This window comes from Neofelis nebulosa, chromosome 10 (genome assembly GCF_028018385.1).
Source record: "Neofelis nebulosa isolate mNeoNeb1 chromosome 10, mNeoNeb1.pri, whole genome shotgun sequence".
In the NCBI taxonomy this organism is placed as follows: domain Eukaryota; kingdom Metazoa; phylum Chordata; class Mammalia; order Carnivora; family Felidae; genus Neofelis; species Neofelis nebulosa.
This window is the reverse complement of record NC_080791.1, coordinates 88,652,911-88,673,156: the sequence shown is the minus strand read 5'-3', so window position 1 is coordinate 88,673,156 and position 20,246 is coordinate 88,652,911.

Here is a 20,246-nt window from a genome sequence, read left to right as displayed (position 1 = left end):
TGTGCTAAATTCTGAGTCTCATGTATGAAAGGGTAGACATATAGTGTGTTGACTAACTTTAGAATTTATTAGAAATAAACCTATGGTTACATATGTGTGACATGTTCAAATCCTATTCAACATATTTTTTGCTTCTTGTGAAGTTGACTTCCTTTTGGAATAACAATACTTCTCTGAGTTGTTGACATTAGGCTTGGCTATTTGACTTCTTCAGTCTTTGAAACATAATTGGGAATAACAAGTGTTATGGTCAATTGGAAGCTTTCAGAGCCAGTGTGTACTTCACCAGGATCTTTTTTCCTTTGCTTCAAGACTAGGCTTGCCAGATAAAGTGCAGGATATGCAATTAAATTTGAATTTCAGATAAATAAGAAACCATGTTTAGTATAAATATGTCCCAGACAATATTTGTGACATACTTACACTCAAACTATTGCTCATTGTTTATCTGAAATTCAAACTTAACAGAGATAAATACTTCTTAAAAAAATCAACTCAAAATTAATCACAGGCTTCAATATACAATGCAAAACTATTAACCTCTTACAAAATAGCATACAAGAAAACCTAGATGACCTTGAATATGACAATTACTTTTTAGAGCATCAAAGATGGAATCCAAGGAAGAAATAATTCATCAACTGAACTGTGTTAAAATTAAAAACTTCAGTTCTGCAAAAGACAATGTCAACAGAATGAGAAGACAAGCCATGGAGTGGGAGAAAATATTTGCAAACGACACATCTGATAAAGAACTGTTATCTAAAATATACAAACAACTCTTACAACTCAAAAATAAGAGAACAAATAACCTGATTTAAAAATGGTACAAAAATCTTAACAAATATACCAAGGAAGATATGGCAAATAAACATGTGATAAGATGCTCCATATCATATGTCATCAGGGAAATACAAATTAAAACAAGATACTACTATGCACCTATTAGAATGGCCAAAGTTCAGAACACTGACAACACCAAATGCTGATGAAGATGTGGAGGAACAGGAACTCTCATTCATTGCCAATGGGAATCCAAAATTGTTTAGCCACTTTGGAGAACAGTTTGGTGTTTTCTTACCAAACTCAACATACTCCTAGTATATGATCTAATAATCATGACACCAAGAATAGACCTTAAGGTAAACTATAGGCTTTGGGTGATGATAATGTGTCAATGTAGTTCCTCAGTTGGAACAAATGTACCCACTCTGGTGGGTGATATTGGTAGTAGAGAAGGCTGTGCATGGGGGGTGGGCAGGAAGTAGATAAGAAATCTCTGTCTTTCCTCTCAAGTCTGCTGTGGACCTAAAGCTGCTCTAAAAAACTTTGGTCTTTATTTTTTAAAAAGGCAAGCCATCTACTAAGTGTAAAAACATGCAATGTATGTAGCCAAAAACAGTCCATATCCAGAGTATATTAAAAATTCATACAAAGCAATAAGAAAAATAATCAATTCAATGAACTAGGTCAAGAATATTAACAGGCATTTTTTCCAAGAAAGAACAACTGGGAAGATAATAAATACACGAAAGTGTGCTCAACCTCATTAACTTTTGTGGAATGCAAATTATAATAATAATGAGATACGATCTCCCATCCATTACATTTACAAAAATTCAGAATTATGGCAATGCCAAGTATTTGTGAGGACATAGTGGTGACACTCACGCTGTCTGGTAGGAAGCTCACCTGATACCACTGCTTTGGGTAAACATTTCAGCATTAATCTAGGAACACAGAAGACACCCATACTCCTAGTGTAGCATGCGGGAGAAATTCTAACATGTGCTTGAGGAGGTACGTGCAAGACTGGTGATTGCAACTTTTTCGTGGGAGCAACAGTTTGGGAAATATTTAAATAGCAATAGAAGCATAATGGGTAAATGGTGATCTATGTACATAATGGAACCCTAGTCAACACTTAAAATGAAGATGAGTGAGTGACATTGACCCATATGGACAAAGCGTAAGTTACAAAACGATCCAGACAGAGTAAGGCCATGTGCACAAAGTTTTTAAATGTGCAAAACTGCTACTTCCAGCTTAGGAATAGATACACAGATAGCAAGAGTATAAAATTGAGCACGGGAATTCCGGAGAGTACTTCTCTCTCTGGAACCAAGAAAGAAAATAGGACTAGGGGTAGGGCACACAGGGGTCTCCACCTGTTATTTGTTGTTGTAATCTTTTATCCCCCCCCCACGCAAAAAAAAACGAAAAAAACCCCCACAACACTCTACACATTCCTATATGCTTGAAATATCCACAATTATTTTTACAAGTCAGAAGGAAAAGTAAAATCAAGATTTTAAAAAAGTTTATTCATTTATTGGGGGGGGGGGGGAAGAGAGACAGGAAGAGAAGGAGAGTCCCAAGCAGGTTCCCCACTGTCCACTCAGAGCCTGACGCAGAGCTCGATCTCACATGACCTGAGCTGAAACCAAGGGTTAGACGCTTAACTAAATGAGCCATCGGCACCCTTAAAATCATGATTAACAGTGATTATCTCTGGGTGTATGGATTTATCTTGGTGGTGGTGTTCTAGAATTTCTTTTTCTTTTCTCCTTTTGTTGTTGTTCAGAAGGGCGGTCTTTTCCTGAATATGAAATAATTAGGCTTTTTCTCTGAGTATGTTGGACGTGTGTGTCTGTGCGTGCATGTGTGATACAGCACCTAGTGCTTTAGTAATAACAATGACAGTAACAACTGGAGAAATGTTTTCTCCATCAATCAACAAGGACGTTCGATGGAAAAGTGATTTTTCTGGACTTTGCAGATGGTAATCTGACAGAAGTCTTGGCATGTGTGGAATGACCTCACCCACGGTGGTTTCCAGGGTTTGGATGGAAACCAGTTTCTGGCTATTTCACCACCTTAGGAGAAGAAGGGTGAGGTGTTACTGCAGGGGCACCCGGTCAGCACTGCATCTACTGAGAGGCCCTGCCCAGCCATGCAATCTTTTCTGAAACTAATGAGATCAGCAGCTTTTGACGAAACCATGAGTCATCCCTATTGGTGAGGATTTCCAGGAGCCTGAGGAGCGGCTTGAAGGGCAGGCTTCACCAGATGTGCTCCCTTCCCCTAATGTAGAGCACGGCCTCCGGCCCATTACCAACTGTCACAAGGTCACCAACAGCCAAAAACACTCCTGGGCTTCAGGTAAGGACCTGTAGAATTAATGCGATCCCAATTAAAACGCCAGTTGGATTGTTTTTCAGGAACTTGATGTTCTAACATTTACATTGGCTCACGACTTACCAAACCATCATTGATTTTAAGACATATTGGAAGACCGATAATAAAAATGTGTGGTATTGGTTTAGAAACAGACAGATCAGGCAATGGAAGAGAAGTTAATGTCTGATAAGGACAAATAATAGATGACAGACTTATCGACAGATTCATAAGCAAAGACACTTGTTTAATAAGTGGCATTGAGAGACTACAAAACAGATTATTGTGGGAAGAAAACTGAAGCTAGATACCTCTCTAACTCCGCAAACAAGGGTAGATTCCAGATGGACTAAAAAACCAAATATGACCAGTAAAACTATAAAAGAAATAGAAAAATATGCAGAATATCTCTGTAACCTAAAAGTTAGAGAATGATGGAAGGATGGCAGGCAATACAACTTCCAGAGTATAGATGATATGGGGGAAAAAAAAAGATGGATTGACTATAACAAAATTTCGAATTATTGTTCATAGAAGGACACCATGAACAAAAATAATAGTAAGTGATAGAACTTAGAGTCTCGGAAACCAATATCTAAAATTTTCAAGGAAATTCAATAAAAGACAAGAGCCTTAATTAAAAAAAAAATAATAAGCCAAGGGTATTAAAAGGCAATTTACAGAAGAGGAAACATAAAAGGTTCCTTAGTATTTGAAAGACTCAAAATTATTAGTGACCAGAGAAAGCAATTCAAGGCAAGATATCACTTTACTTCAAATACTTATTCCCAAAGTATCGGGACATAATGGCAAGACTGGACAACGGCGGCCTTGGTGAGGCCCAGGAGCCACAAGAATTCTTTGCGCACTGTGCCATTTCTCCAGCAATTCCATTCCTAGGTATATATCTCAGACGAATTCTTTTCCCAGGCCCGTAAGAGCCCAGGTATGATAATGTTCACTGCAGTGTGATTGCAGTGGTGATAAAGCCTTGGAGACAACCAACACATCCATGAGTAGAAGAGGAGAGCAGGTCAGCCGACTGCCCCTGGGGCATTGTGTAGCAATGAGAAGCAATGGATTACGTGTAAATATGGTAACATGGAGAGGCTTTTTAAAAATGTTTTACCCAGGATTACAAGGGGAAAAAAGCAAAAAATAGAATGAGGTATATAATTTATATAACATCAAAAACATACCCACAAAAACATACAGTTGAGGAATGTATATTTAGAAAAGACCTAGAGGTGCCTGGGTGGCTCAGTTGGTTAAGCGGAAGACTTCGGCTCAGGTTATGATCTCGCGGTTCGTGGGTTCGAGCCCTGCATTCAGCTCTGTGCTGACAGCTCAGAGCCTGGAGCTTGCTTCACATTCTATGTCTCCCTCTCTCTCTCTCTCTCTCTGCGCTCCTCTGTTCTCAGTCTGTCTCTGTCTCTCTCGAAAATAAATAAATATTAAAAATATAAATAAATACATAAATAAATAAAACCAAAAAAGACCTAAATGTGTACCACAGCAACAAACACATTGAATGGAGTAGAACGGTTGCCCATAAAAGTGGAAATGAAAATAAAACATTAATGGCACAGTTTATTCTGAAAATCTGAGCACACACTACATGAGGCATCACATCACAGATGCGGATATAGGCATTGATGGACGTGCATTAAGGGCTCTGCCTTCACCGCCATTTTCCTCAGTGCTTTGCACTATGCATTGATAATTGAGGGACAGAAAGAGGAACATATTTATTGTATATAATAGCAAGAAGCCATCTGTTATGTATATCTGCCTACGTTTCTAGATTTTAAGATGACCCTGTAGAAGAACAAAGTACTGGGGGGAAAAAGGAACACTTCCCTTCTGCCCTTTCTTCCCCCTTCCCTCAAATCCCTTCCCTGTCATCGTTGAAACACTAAAATAACAGGCATGCTCAGGGGACAATCCGGGGACAATCGAGTCAATCATTTCGCCCACCTGATAGAATCGTATAAAGTCGTGGCAATTATGTTGAAGGAGAAGAGGAAGACAGAGCACTACAGAGGACATTGATGCACCTTGGCTAGGAACACGAGTTCACAATCCAGCTCAGTTTCCCCCCCCAGTGAGTTGCTTTGCTGGTGTCCTAGAGATTTGTCTCATCTGCTTTGTAAGTAGCGTTTAATTTAACAAATTCCACACCTCTACTAACCCTTCGGGAGTTCAGAATGATCATGGCTGACAATGGCAGGTCACACTTGAATAAAAATATATAATAAGATATTTTTTCAAAATTGTTTGGGTGAGGGTGTAGAGATTTATAGAGGTATAGTGAGTAATCCTGGCATAGTACAACTAAATTTCATCTATGCTAATTGATTGTAAAGTGCTCTATTATTTTATGTTTCATTAAGTAAGAAAAAACGCTGTCGATTAAACTATGACATAATGGCATCCTTTAAAAAAAAGACAACAATACGTGTTCAGCAACCTGGCAAGCCAGGGTTTATATCCCAGCTCTTTCGGGTCCAACCGTGTGCCTGTGAACAAATGAACTAACCTCTCTAAGCTTCAGTGTCGGCTTTTGTAATAGGAACACGGTAATGGTACCCACTAAACAGGATTTATGGGGGGATTAAATGCGACTGTGAATGCTAAGCGTCCAGCATTCTATCTAGCACATGCTTGCCCTCAATACTTAAAATATATATTAGCAACTTCAGGATTAACAAAAGGTGTGTAATAACATGGAATGTTCTCGTGGTATAAGGATAATAAAAAAACCGAGATACAAAATTACTATTATTTAATCTCAACTGTCTTCAAAAGAAGTAAGGCATGGAAGAAATGCCACAAAGAAACAGACCAAAATGTTAACACGCTATTAACATATGTAACACATATTTGGGGCACACCTATGGATTATTCTTTTCTCTTTTCTGATTTTTCTGGCTTCCTAACTTCTCTATAATAGTCATTTTAATGGAGAAAAAATATTTGATTAATTTTTGATTTACTCCTAGATGCTTCTTTCACACTTGAAAGCTTCTTTTCACACATCTGCCAGTGAATGCATAAACAAATGTACCTATTGTGAAGCCAAAAAATGTGTCTACAAAGCCTCTGTCCTAGGACGTCCCATTCCAGCCACAGAATGTGGCCGCTGCTAATCAAGCATGGCCTCCTGTGATTCTTCCCCTGAATCCTACCGGAGATTATAATCCTTCCCAATACAATCATCCAGCTCTCTCTTTCTAATCAACTAAAATAGTACAGTGGGTGAAGTGTATCGGTGGTCTCCTGTGTCATTCTTCCCCAGGATATTTACATGTTAACTACAAGCATATTTCATTACTAGATCAGAACTTCAGGCGAAAGCCAAAAAAACCCAAGGTGGAATTTTAGGTGCCCAATATTTGGGAGGGGAGATTTGGAAAGAAGAGCTTTTCAATCCCAAGAACTTCATTTTCCTTTACCAAAAGATTTTAGAAGTAATGGCAGAGTTCCGTGTCTTAAGCCTACCACACAATTCCAGAGTTTCCTAAACAGTCATTATGTTGAATAGTCTGCTACTTGTGCTGGTTCAGGAATGTGTTCCAACCTTGATTTTGCCTCCAAGTGCCCATCCCTTTCTGTAATCCAGGCATCTGGCTCTTCGCAGGTTCTAAATCTGCTGGTTGTCTAATGCTCAATTTCTCTTGGCAAAGAGAAGGCCTGTTTCTTTCCCAACAAAGACATGAATTCTCCTTGCTTTCAGGCCTTCAGATCCACTCTACCAGGACGGCACAGTGCAGGCGATTTGTGCATAAACTAGTCCTCACAGCCATGTCCGAAGAGCCAGCTTCCAGGAGACAGAACAGGTGGTCAGGGCCATGCCATGCCCAGGCTTTGGAAGTGACTGGTGGGTGACTCATGCAGCTGTGTCACTGCGTTTGTGTACAGGGACCAAAGCTACATTTGTGTCCAAGCTTGTAGATCCAGAGAAGAAACAATCTCATGAAAAAAACAAAGGCTCCTATTACTCCAAATTACCTGTAAGAGAGCGACAGGCTACATGCTGGGGGACGTGGGATAGCCCTTAAAACTCCATTGAAATTCAGCTGCAGGGTTTCGTTTCCAGTATAGTGGATAGTTCACAAGGAGATGTTTCCCTATGAAAAGGTTGAAGCAACGGGGAGACTTTTGTCCTTCTCTATCCCCGGAGTGGGGATGGGAAGCAGTTTCAGGATAGCCTTTGGAGTTGTTGGTTGGTATGGCAGAAGGAACATATGACTTGGTTTAAGAAAACCTGCATTCAAGGGGCACTTGGGTGGCTCAGTCGGTTAAGCGTCCGACTTCGGCTCAGGTCATGATCTCGCAGTTTGTGAGTTCAAGCCCCACGTCAGGCTCTGTGCTAACAGCTCAGAGCCTGGAGTCCACTTCGCATTCTGTATGTGTCTCTCTCTGCCCTTCCCCCCCAGGCCATACTCTCTCTCTCTCTCTCTCTCTCTCTTTCTCTCTCTCAAAAATAACCATTAACATACTAAAAAAAAAAAAAAAAGAAAACCTGCATTCAAGTTCCACTTCTGTCACCTAATGACAGTATGATCTTGGGTGAGTCTTAATTCCCCTGAGCCTCAGTTTTATCGTCTGGAAAATGGTGACCACAATGACAGGGTGTTGATAGGAACGACTGAGATATGGATCTCCTGGCATGCAATAAATGCTCAGTGAACATTTCATTCCTTATCCAGTTTTGTGAGCTATGGAAACTAGGGCTTGGAGAGATGCTACAATTCGCCAAGGGTCTCCCACACCAGTGGTGAATGACACACATTGTTCTCCATCTGGGAGGTGGGAGAATTGGGATTCGAGTCCAGTTAGCTTTCTGACTTCAAATCTTCTTTTCTGAAAATTCTTTTTGCCTTCCTGTCTGTCAATGCCAGCTGGTGAGGACTTGGTTGGAACTGAGGCTAAGGAGGGGCCAAGAGGGGAGAAATCCTGATAGGATGAGCCCAGGAGCTCCGTGGCAGTGTGGCTCGCCCCAGCCAGACAGCCAGGTGGAGGCAGCACATGGGAAGGGACAGCCAGGACCATGGTGCGTGGGAGTTCACCGCAGTCATCTGGTGCTGCTGACCCAACACCATGTCACTATAAAGCAACAACCATATAATGACAGCTCCCACTAACTGATTCCTTCTCAGGTGGCCGGTCACAGGCCAAGTACTCCTACCTCACACAGTTACCATAAAGATACGATAACGTAAACTGTCTAAAACACTTAGCAGAGCTTGTGGCATACAGTAAGTGCTCAATAAATGGTAGCTGCTGACACTATACACAAGGTCTCATTTCATCTTTGCAACAACTTGAAGCGATTATTACTTCTCTCTCTGTTTTACTAGCGAGGGTACGAAGGCTTAGGGGGACAAAAGAACGTGGCCACTGTCAAACAGCTGCAGTCAAAGGAAATCGGGACTCAAACTAGGTATGTTGAGTCCAAAGCCTGCACTTTCAGCCTTTAGGATATGCTGGCTCTCAGCCTGTTAGTGGAAGTTGTGACCTGCTAAATAGTTTCAATTTAACGTTGTCCAGGGTTCCCCTTTCCCACGAGACCTGAGCCCTGAAACTGAGCACAGCAGGAGGGCACAGAGGCTGCATTGAGCCAAAGGAGGTCTGGCTTCATATTCTTCATTGCCAGGAGCCTGAGACTGAAGAACTGATGGCTGAGAAGGAAGGAACTGGAGTGGGTTTTTGTAGTAGGGACCTTAGAGGTTACTTAATTGTTAAGGTCAGTGGAGCCATTTGTTCCAGGTGGACTCGGTTTGCTTTGGAAAGCTTTGCTCAAATGAAATTTTATAGAAAGGCCCAAAGTGTAAAGTCAGCAAAAGTACAACCGGTCTGTTGAAAATGAGTGGAAGGCCCAGAGCCTCACCTCCTCCAAGGAGCCCTGATACAGTCACCTCATAATTCAAGATGGCGGCCATGCAGCTGGTGACTAAAGAACTATGCCGTCGGTATGTGGATAGAGACACTATGGGCAGTGGAAAGTGCATGGGGCCCTGAAGTCCCTGGTTCATATCTCGTCTCTGCCCTTTCTGACGTGTGTGGTTTGGGCAAAGGAAATAATCTTTCGGAGCATATTTCCTCCTGTGTAAAATGGAGCTCTGATCCAACCCAAGAAGGTCAATGAGGGAGAAAATGCAGTAATAGATGAAAATGGTCTCAGACAGTAAACCACACGCAGAACAAGAGAAACAACTATTAGGTCTCCAGTCTGAATTGTAGTTTTGGTTTGTTTTTGTGGTTTGTTTTGTTTTGTCTTGTGAAAAGAGGAAGAAATTTTTAAGGGTTAAAATGAATAAAGAAAACATCCTAAAACCAGCATACATAATCACCAAGGCTGAGAAATGCACATCCTTGCTTTCATTCAACATTTACCTTGTTCCTAGAAGTGGGTGGTATTGACATGGAATAAACACTGTGACTATTACCTTGCCCTGGAGGAGCTTATAGTCATGTGTATGTATAATTGTACACACACACACACACACACAGGAAATTTCCAAACTCTTTTCAGTGTGGCAAATTATGACAACACAACAGCCTGGAGTCCTAGACTCTGGGAATCCCTGTCCTGGTTCTTGCTGAAGCAAGAGAAACACCAGAGGCTTCTCATATAGGTCAGGCTTTGCTAAGATCTCAACAGGCCTGTGTTTTTCCTTCATCTGGTTTGACCCTGGGATTTGTTATCAACCTCTGCCTTGATTTTGCCCACAGCCTGGTATAACAGGGTGACCTGAAAAGCCTTTTTTCTTTCCCACAAGTGCTTCTTCCACCCTAGCCTACCTTCTGGAAAAAAACATGAAGATAAGAATGGAATAATCTTAAAATAATTTAGGAGCTCAAACATAAGCTTTCTTCGTTAATGTGTTGACATTGAATGTAATGAAAACGAGCCTGGAGGTAAGTAAGTATTCCCATAGCTTCTGGATGTATAATAAGCTCAGGATTATTTTCTCTTAAGGAAAACGGGCCCAGTCACTGCAGTGGAGAAGGACCAACCCAAGTCAAGGGACCCATAGTCTAACCAGCTTGCCCCATCTGGCTGAAGGGAGGATCTGAGCAGGAGGAAGACCAGGGGAAATACCATGATCGAGAAGCAAAAGATGACTCATTGGAAAGAAAGAGGCAAGTGTAGGATCTTGGGAAAGTTACTTAGTACACTGAACTTAGGATGAGAAACCAAATACAGTTGCATTAAATTATTCCACAAATATTAGTAAGCACAGATAAGGTGTATATTAGTATCCATTGCCGCATTATTCTAAAACTCAGCATCTTAAAATAAGAAGCGTTTATCTTCTCACACAGTTTCTGAGGACCAGGACTAAGAGCTGCTGAGTTGGGTAGGTCTGGCTCATAATCTGATCCTGACTGGGGCCAAAGGATTCACTTCCAAGCTCCTTGAGGTGGCCATTGTCTGGAGACCTTAGTTCCTCACCATGTGGGCCTCTCTGTGAAGCTGCTCATGACATGGCGGCTGACTCCTTTTAGGCTGACTAATCTGAAAGAGAAAGAAAGAGAATGCCCAAGATGGAAGGCTTGATGTCTTCTGTAGTCTAACGTTAGAAGTGACATGCCGTTACTCTGCCATTGTCTATTGCTTCCACAGACCAAACCTGGTATGTCGGTGGAGCAGAATATGCAAAGATGTGAATCCTGGGGAGTAGGGATCACTGGGACGCCATCTTAGAGACTGGCTACCACCAGGTGATACAATCCTCAATGCCTTTGCCCTTAAGCAGTGAACCAGACTATTTCCCTCCTAATTTAGACTCTGTAGAATTCTAAGACTTTTTCGTCTTAACGAAGAAATTTTTTGTTATTGTTCATCCAACAAGAGCAGAAAGGTAAAGACTTTAGATTAAATCTTGTGACATTGCAAGTATCCCTTTCATTTAGTCAGTGGTCACTCTGTGTCAGGCAATGTGCAGACTTTACACAGATTATCACTGGGCTCCAAGCATCTCAAGATCAAGGAGTTTTGTGTTCCCAGAGACAGAGGAAAGGACTGGATGGTCTTATCAGGTCCCTTCCAGACTAGGATAGTTTTGCTTCTTCCCAAAGAGCTCCTTTTAGTATTCATTTTACTGTAGGTTTGCCGGTAGCTAATTATATTTATTTTTCTTGGTGTGAAAAGTCATTATTTGGTCTCAACATTTGAAAGATATTTTTGATGGGTACACAATTTTAATTGGGAATTTTTTTTAGAACTTTATAAAAGTTATTCCATTGTCTTCTGGCTTCCATTATTTGTTTAGAAGAGTCACATACCTAATTTTTTTCTCTGCTTACTTTTAAGGTTTTCTCTTTGTCTCTTGTCTTTGTTTTTAGAGTGTAGCAATGAAAGCCTGAGTGTGGTTTTCTTCTGTTTCTTTCTTCTCAGAGTTCACAGGAATCACTGAACAGGTGGGTTTCATCCATTTTGGAAAATTCTTGCCTGTTACCTCTTCAATGTTGCTTTGGCTCACTTTCTCTTCTCACACTCTGGCACTCCAATTATACAGTTTTTAGGCCTATTTACTGCATCCATATATATTTTCTTTTGTCTAGTTTTTTCTAGGTTTTCATTATTTGGTCCTTGTAATGTATTGAAATATGTGTAAAAAACTGTCGAGATTTTGAATAGTGTTATCTTTCTCCTGAAAAGCTTTACTCTTTCTTTTGTGAGCCAGATTAGGGACTACCAACTTCCACCAATCAAGTACTAAGCTCATTTGAAGTAGATTTGCAATTGTGGCAAGGATTTATCCCATCGAGTTTATCTCTACCTTCTGGAATTCCTAATAAAAACCTCAGGTGTTTATGGAAGATTTTTCTAACTTTTTTGGTCCTGAATCCTAATCCTTATTCTTTTGGCATTATGTTCTGCTTTTCAGAGCCTAGGTTTATTCATCTCTTGCCATAAACAGTTTCAGAGTTTGGCAAATCATGAGGGGTGGGGAATCTGATGGAGTGTTGTGACCAGTTCTCTAGCCTTCTCTTCTCATTGTTATTCTGATTCCTTAAGCGTCTGCTTTTTGTCTCACCAGCCCCGCAAGACTTTCAAAACCTCTATGGTGTCTCTGCTTCTTGGCTGCCTCCTACCTGGGCTTTTTGTCTCACATCCAAAATTGAAAAATGACTTGAGATTAAAAAGTCACTCAAACTGTCAACTCACCTGGCATGATTCTCTCTTTCTTGGGATTTTGTCCCCTCCAGTCCTGGTTGCCTTCAGGTCTTCCAACCTTTCTAGTCCTTCTGGTGGGAGCTACTGAATTAAAGTTGAAAGTAGAAGCCTACAGTGTTATTAAACATTTGAAGAGTTGGACCATAATTTTATTTTTTTGAAGGGTAAGGGTAGAAATATGCAGCTAGAGTTTGATTCGTAGATCTAGTGGGAAGATTTTGAAGATGTTAATGCCCGGTGGTGGCATGACTGGAGCTGCATATTACTTAGAGTTTCCTGGCAGGAGTGTATGGGATCAAATAGAGGTGAGAGAGGCAGAAAATTAAGAAACTGGCAATTTTTCCCCACTTTGTGTCCCTGCCTGAGAAATGACTCAATCTTTTAGACTCCTGTTCCTTGCCCTAGAAATATCAGAAAAAGGTGTTCTTCCTGCAACAGTGAGCTTATGGGTGACATCCCCTCACAGAAGTGATAAAAGGTAGTTGAGGGATAAAAATAAAGGCTTTGAAGCCAGATTGACTTTAGTTTAAACACTATCTCTGCCACTAACTAATTGTATGAATTTGGTAAGTTCACAATATTTCTTTTTTTTTAAATTTTTTTAATGTTTATTCATTTTTGAAAGACAGAGAGAGACAGAGCACAAGCAGGGGTGAGGCAGAGAGAGAGGGGGACACAGAATCTGAAGCAGACTCCAGGCTCTGAGCTGTCAGCACAGAGCCCGACGCGGGGCTCGAACTCACGAACTGCGAGATCATGACCTGAGCCGAAGTCAGACGTTCAACCGACTGAGCCACCCGGGCACCCTAGTTCACAACATTTCTGAACCTCATCTTTTAATCTGTACAATAAGAATACTAATAGCACATAGAGTCGTTTTATAGATGAAATGGAATTTCAGGATCATTGAGGATCCTGACTGAGGATCAATGAGGATCATGATTGAGCCAGGATTCAGACTCAAGCAATCTGACTCTGGAGCCAAGTGTTTAAGTACTACAATATATTGCCTCTCTAAGAATCAGAGATTGTTGTTGAGTTTCCCCAAGTCAAACATATCCAAAGGCAATATTTTCCATTGTGCAGGTGAATTTGGAGGCAATAGAAATCCCTGCATGGTCACCCACGTCCTGCAGTTGTCCTGGCTCATAGTTTCAACCAGATCAGAGATCACTGGCGCCAAAGTTGGACTCTTTCAGGAGGTTGCAAAAGAGGACTTGGACCCGTAGATAAAAAACTACAGTCAGAATTTCCGATAAAAAGTTGTCACCTTCATTAGTATGAGTTAAGGTTTCTCTTACTCAGGATTCTGTCTGTACTTGTCCCAGGACTGGACTGTAACCAATGCCTTAAAATATTCCACAAGAGAATGAAACGAGCTTCATCTAATTGCCCGGATGATTCCTTTCCCCAATTTCCCCATTCCCCCACCAAGTTCTTCTTGTCTCCTTTGCATTTTCCCAGCACCAGGTAAGACCTTCCTATGAAGAAATAACTTATACTGTGACAGGCAAGTTGTCACTCCAAGGTTCTACTCCTCTTTGACCAGAATAAGGATGCTTGTAACTGGAGGAAAAAACTAAACTCTCAAAGACTAAGTCACGGGCTGTCTGTTCTCTGGCCTCTTAAGCTTTGTTGATGTCATTGCCTATACAGGAATACTCTTTCCACTAGCCCTTATCAGCAGCTACCTTCACAATTGCATTAACTAGTACTCTTCCTTTTTATAATTAATAGAAAACTCAGAAACCTAAAATAGGGACTTGTGGTTCTTGTAACTGAAGCCCGGTGGTCGGGGGACTTCAGTTGCAACCTGATCCAGGGTACATGATGTCATCAGGCGTCCAGCGCAGCTCTCTGCAATCTGGCTTGCTCTGCCCCTCCTCAGTGTCCTGACTTTATCCTCAGGCTAACTTCCCCAGTGGAAGCAAAAAGAAAAAGAAAAAGAAAGTTGCATTAGTTCTATCGTTCACATCCTCACGTCACACAATCCCGAGGAAGAGAATTCTAGGTCTTCGCTTTCCCAGAAAAAAGTGAGCTGAGACTCATTCTGAGTACGGCAGCCTAGGTCATAAAGATAACCCTCATCAAGGATAGAGAATGCTTTGATTTGCTCAGCCTGGGTCATGCGCTCCATACCTGGAGTTCAAGTAAGAGCTAGTTTCCTCAGAACTATGTGGATTCCCTAGAACTAGTAGAGAGAAGAATGTTTTCACAGGAGGGACCTACTAGAAAGAGAGAAGAAGGTAGACACAGGAGGAATCAATGGGAATCCATTACATTATGAATCCGGACCTCTGAGAAGTGAATCCAAAGAAAGAAAGAAATACAAAATGAAGAACCAAGGTGGAAGGTCTGGTGGCAAACACTTAACACATTGAAATTTATATCTGAGACTAAACAACTTTGGAAGCTGGGTTTTGATTTTATCAAAAATAATAAAAGTATTGAATCCTCATATTTTCATATTTTCAATGTGACTCAGTAAATGAGGAAGTGGAGTATGAGGGACAGCACATGTTAATTTTATCATCTTTCAGAACAAGGAGTCAGCCAATAGTGTCTTAAGTGGAAACATGTACCCTCAGAAAGCGTAATCACCCCAATGTCAATATTCTTTATTGTCATGAGCTTAGAAGTTTCTGGTTTGAACTAATATGTTTCATATTAAGGAAACATTTATCTGAATTCCCAGATCCCTTCCATTTCTTTTTCTTCAAGTTGAGTTCAAGTCAAATTGAATGGTATGTTTTCATTGTTAAGCAGTATTTAAGGTCACAGTTTTATAAAATTCTTTCTGTCTACACACCCATTTTTTACTGAGTAGCTAATACATTAATATGGTTCAGATATAAGGTTTTACAGTGAAATCTTGCTTTCACCCGTATTCTCCACCATTTTAGTTCCAGCTTTCAATCCGTCTTTTTATTTATTTTTTATTTTTTTTATTAACTTGTTTTACTTTTTATTTTTTTAGATTTATATCCAAATTAGTTAGCATATAGTGCAACAATGATTTCAGGAGTAGATTCCTTAGTGCCCTTTACCCATTTAGCCCATCCCCCCTCCCACAATCCCTCCCGTAACCTTCCGTTTGTTCTCCATATTTATGAGTCTCTTCTGTTTCGTCCCCCTCCCTGTTTTTATATTATTTTTGTTTCCCTTCCCTTATGTTCATCTGTCTTGTCTCTTAAAGTCCTCCTATGAGTGAAGTCATACGATTTTTGTCTTTCTCCGACTGACTAATTTCACTTAGCGTAATACCCTCCAGTTCGAAAGGACCCACGCACCCCCATGTTTCTAGCAGCACTATCAACAAGAGCCAAAGTATGGAAAGAGCCCAAATGTCCATCAATGGATGAATGGATAAAGAAGATGTGGTGTATATATCCACCCATCTTTTTATTATTCTAGAGACCTGGAACGGTGTCTACCAAACACGTACACTGGTTATTTTGAGTGTTGGAATTTGAGGTATATTTTTAACTTTCTGACTATTTATATATATAAAATAATGATTAGACACTTTTTAAAGTTGTCATATTAAAAATGAAAATGCTGTCTCTCCTTCAACGGCCAGTTAAATCCCACTCTTGTAAAGGTTTTGCAGGTGGTTGGGACCAGAAATTACCTTTCTCTTCTCTATCACTCTGTATCCCTTATTTGGCACCACTCAACTCACACAGCACACACATATGCTCTGAGACCAGCACTGTCTGTGGACGTAGAACGTCTGCCTCACGCAGCAGCTCCTTGGGAGTCCAATCTGTTCCACCATTAGCATTACTGGGACCCATCAGCTCGAGGAAAGGTGGTATCTCTTGTAGGTTTTGAATTTCAGACTATACTCAACGCCTCAGGGTCCTGTTTATTTTTGCACTTTTGGCAAATTTTACTTCCTGCTTCTGAGCAAGCCTACTCAAAGAAGGGACTTAACTCAGCAGTTGAAAGCTCAGGCGGTGCTTCCCTTAGTAGCTCAGGAATTTATGTGATAGAAACATCATTGCTTGCGGGATGGGTTCACGTCCTAATTCTGCCATTTGGCAAACGCTCAAATCCTTCTGAGCCTCAGTTTCCTCATCCAAAGGGAAAGACAGTAATAACAATATTACCTACCTCACAGGATTAAATGAGCTCTTATAAGCACAGTGTATGGGGACTCTGCCCAGCATAGTAAGCACTGAATAAATATATGCCATCACTGTCGTGCATGAGCCATTTCCCCAGGGAGCAGTCTCACCAGGCAAAGACACAGTTCTTGGATCCAGAAGGATGGCTTCTGCTGAAACTAGCTGCGTGAGTCCAGGGCTCCCGACTCTGCTGCTTTGTCACCAGCCGCCTCCTACTTCCACAGTCCTACAGAACCGCCAGAGACACCTCCATATTTACTTTAGCAACCCAACTCATCCCAGGGCAGACTCAAACATTTAAATAAAATTTGGACTAGACTCAAACTTATTTTCATAAATTCCTGGAACTTTCTATTTGGAAACGACTCTGGAGATGATCTAGTCCAACCAGCCAATTAATAAAGGAAGAAGCCAAAGCAAGAGAGTTTAAGACACTTCCTGAAGGGCCATGGCTGGTCGGTGGTGGAGCCATGACCAGAACCCAGGTCTCACCTTCCTGCATTTTCCCATCTTTGATTACACTACAATGTAATACCTGCTTATTTGGCCGTCTCCCCCATAAAGCATAAGCTCCAGCTTAGAACTCCTGCTTGTTTATGAGGAAGCTGAGTTTCAAAGGGAGAGGTTAAGTCAATTGGCCAAGGTCATCTAGCTTGTAGGGGAAGGTATGAGATTTGGAACGGGGGTTGTTCTGACTCAAAAGCCTATGCTTTTTACTCTGTTAACCTGTTTTCCAGTCCCCATGACTCAACGATATCTCCTTCTTAAAGAAAACGTGGACATTGATGGAGACAATACAGCAAAGTAGAACCGGAAGTCAAGTGGGCTTTCACACGAATCTGCGATGTGAACTTGGACCACTTGATTTTGCCTTTAGTCAATCTGGTGCCGTGCCTGGTACCTTGGCTGTAATCATCATGGAGTTGGAAACAAGTGAAGTATTTTTTCTTCTGCACCATGCTGCCACATCCTTTAGTTCTTGCTTTCCCTCTCATGGGAAACCTCAATGGAAAGTCCAACATGGACCCAGAATCCTGTGTATTCCCATTCAGGTGAGACGTGTCCTCGGGTCAAACTTAAGAGATCACCTCTGTTTTCACAGCTTTGGCAGGGATCACCGACTCCATCAAGTGTGAATACACTGTTTGTTTTCCTTCTTCTCTTTCTATTTGCCATTGGAAAAGTCCATTAATGCTGAATGACATGACTAAACAGTCAAGGGGAGAACAGTTGATGTGTTAATAACTCTTAGGTAAATACCATTTGTTATTGTCACCAGTGAGGCTTTCAAAGAGGTGGCTCCATTCCTGGTCCAGGACTGTCCTCTTGTCAGCCCTCGATCTTTCAGCAACCTGGAAAGACAGGTTTGGAGTGGGAAGGAGTCCTAAAGGGACTGGTGAGCAAGAGGAAGGAAAGGTATGGGAAAGAAATGAAGACTCTGAAAGACACACAGAGACTAGGAGAGAGGAAGGCACACACACACACACACACACACACACACAGTGAAGCTTAGGAGAGAAGTCAAAAAGCTGATGATTAATTGGATCTTTTACTAGATTCTATACTGTCCCGTGCTCCTTCCTCAGTGATGCCAGGAACCTCTGAATTTCTGGTGTCTTAGCAGCTCTAACTTGGTCTCATCTGCTATTCCACTAATGTCTAGGATGTGTGGTTTTCCCTCCCAGATCTGGCTGGATGTTGACCAGATTCAAAGAATCAGCATAAGAAAGTTGTCTGGCATCGCCATGGAGGCAGAAGAAAAGGAGCTTCCTTGAGGATGTCTCCGTGTTGGGGATGAAAGATCCCTGTGATGAGGAGACCCCAGGACCCGTGGGTGTAAGGATCATGAATGGGAAAACAGGAAAACTGGCTTCCCCTCCTCGTTACAAGCTTGCATGACCTTGGGTCTGTGCATTATGCTCTCTGTGTTCTTAGTATGGGATTTTGCAGCAAATATCTTCCAGCTCTGAGTGTAGGTAGGAACGGCAACGTTTTGAACTGAAATCTGCATGACCAGACGTAGCCATCCACATGAAGCTCAAAAATGCATTTTAGGTAGCGGGAAGAGCTAAAGCAAACTCCCTGGGGCAGCAATGAGTTTGACGCTGACCCTCGAGAGAGCATTTTCGGCGACTTTATGTGACCAGACGCCAGGTCATGCTAGTTCATAGAAGAGAATTTACTTATAAGGACATAGCGAGCTGATGGGTAAACTAATGATTCAAGAAGTTAGTCCTGAAGAGAAGAAGGAAATGGTGTTAGTGTCATTTGTAGCAGACAAATGACAAATGGCTGGAGTGCCAGCAGACAAATGGCTGGAGTGCCAGCCATTCCTATCTAAGGATCTTTCGTTTCCCTGCCCATTTCAGTGATCTTCCCTCAACGCCCGTATTCTCAACCAGAAAGCCACATCCTTGGAACACTCATATGAATGACTGTAGGGTATGTGTGGGGTTTGGAGATAAGAATAATAAAATCTTCCCACTCAAAAGCTCCACTGACAGCATCTAACTTGTTTGCACTCGCAGGTACTGTCACCATTCCAGCAATTGCAGAGATATTTGCTTTGGATCTTTATTTTTATTGTTCTCTACCATTCAGGGTCACCTTCAGTTTCTAAGGCTCAATGGATCTTATTTCACCCTGGGTTAGATTTGCTCGCCACCCTTTCCACCTCTACCCGCTCCTCCTAGCGTCAGATTCTAGAGCACCGCTGTCCAATAGATCTGTCTCTGATTATGAAACTATTATTCCACATCTGCACTGTCCAGGGACCGTAGCCACTAGCCACGTGTGGCTGGGCAGCACTTGGGATGTGGGTCATGTGCTTAAGGAACTAAGCTTTCACTTTATGTCATTTTAGCTAGTTGAAACTGAAATAACCACATGTGGCCAGTGCTCATAGTTTGGGACAGATAGTTCTAAAGAGTTGACATTCGTGAGGGTTCACAGTTCTCAACTCTCTCTCTTTGGCAGTCAGCAAGTTCTCTGTGATTGCTGAGAAATGCATCGATGCAAATGAAATAGTGCCCAGGGCAGGGAAGGAATTTTTTTCTCAATGAGAAAAAAATAGAATATATTCAAAGTGGGTCAAACGTGATGTGCATGAATATTATCCGCATACTAATTTGGCCCAAACATGAAAACACTGCTTCTTCTAAGTCAGAGAAGTCATCTTTACATATTATCATGTTCCTGGGCATCTAAGGGTGCTGTTTTCATCAAGCCTTCTTTGATGAAAAGGGTCCATTTTATTTTATTTTTCAAATTACAAAGACTGTAATACTTTATTCAATAGTTTATTTTTTAAAATGTAGTTTATCGTCAAATTGGCGATACACTTCACAGTGTGTGAAGTGTGCTCTTGGTTTTTGGGGTAGATTCCCATGGTTCATCGATTCCATACAACACCCAGTACTCATCCCAACAAGTGCCCTCCTCAGCGCCCATCACCCACTTTCCCCTCTCCTCCAACCCCCATCAACCCTCAGTTTGTTCTCCATATTTAAGAGTCTCCTATGGTTTGCTTCCCTCCCTCTCTGTAACTATTTTTTCCCCCTTCCCTTTCCCTTTGGTTTTCTGTTCAGTTCCTCGAGATCCACATATGAGTGAAAACATATGATATCTGTCTTTCTCTGACTGACTTATTTCACTCAGTATAATACCTTCCAGTTCCATCCATGTTTCTACAAATGGCAGGATTTCATTCTTTCTCATTGCCAAGTAGTATTCCATTGTATGTATATACC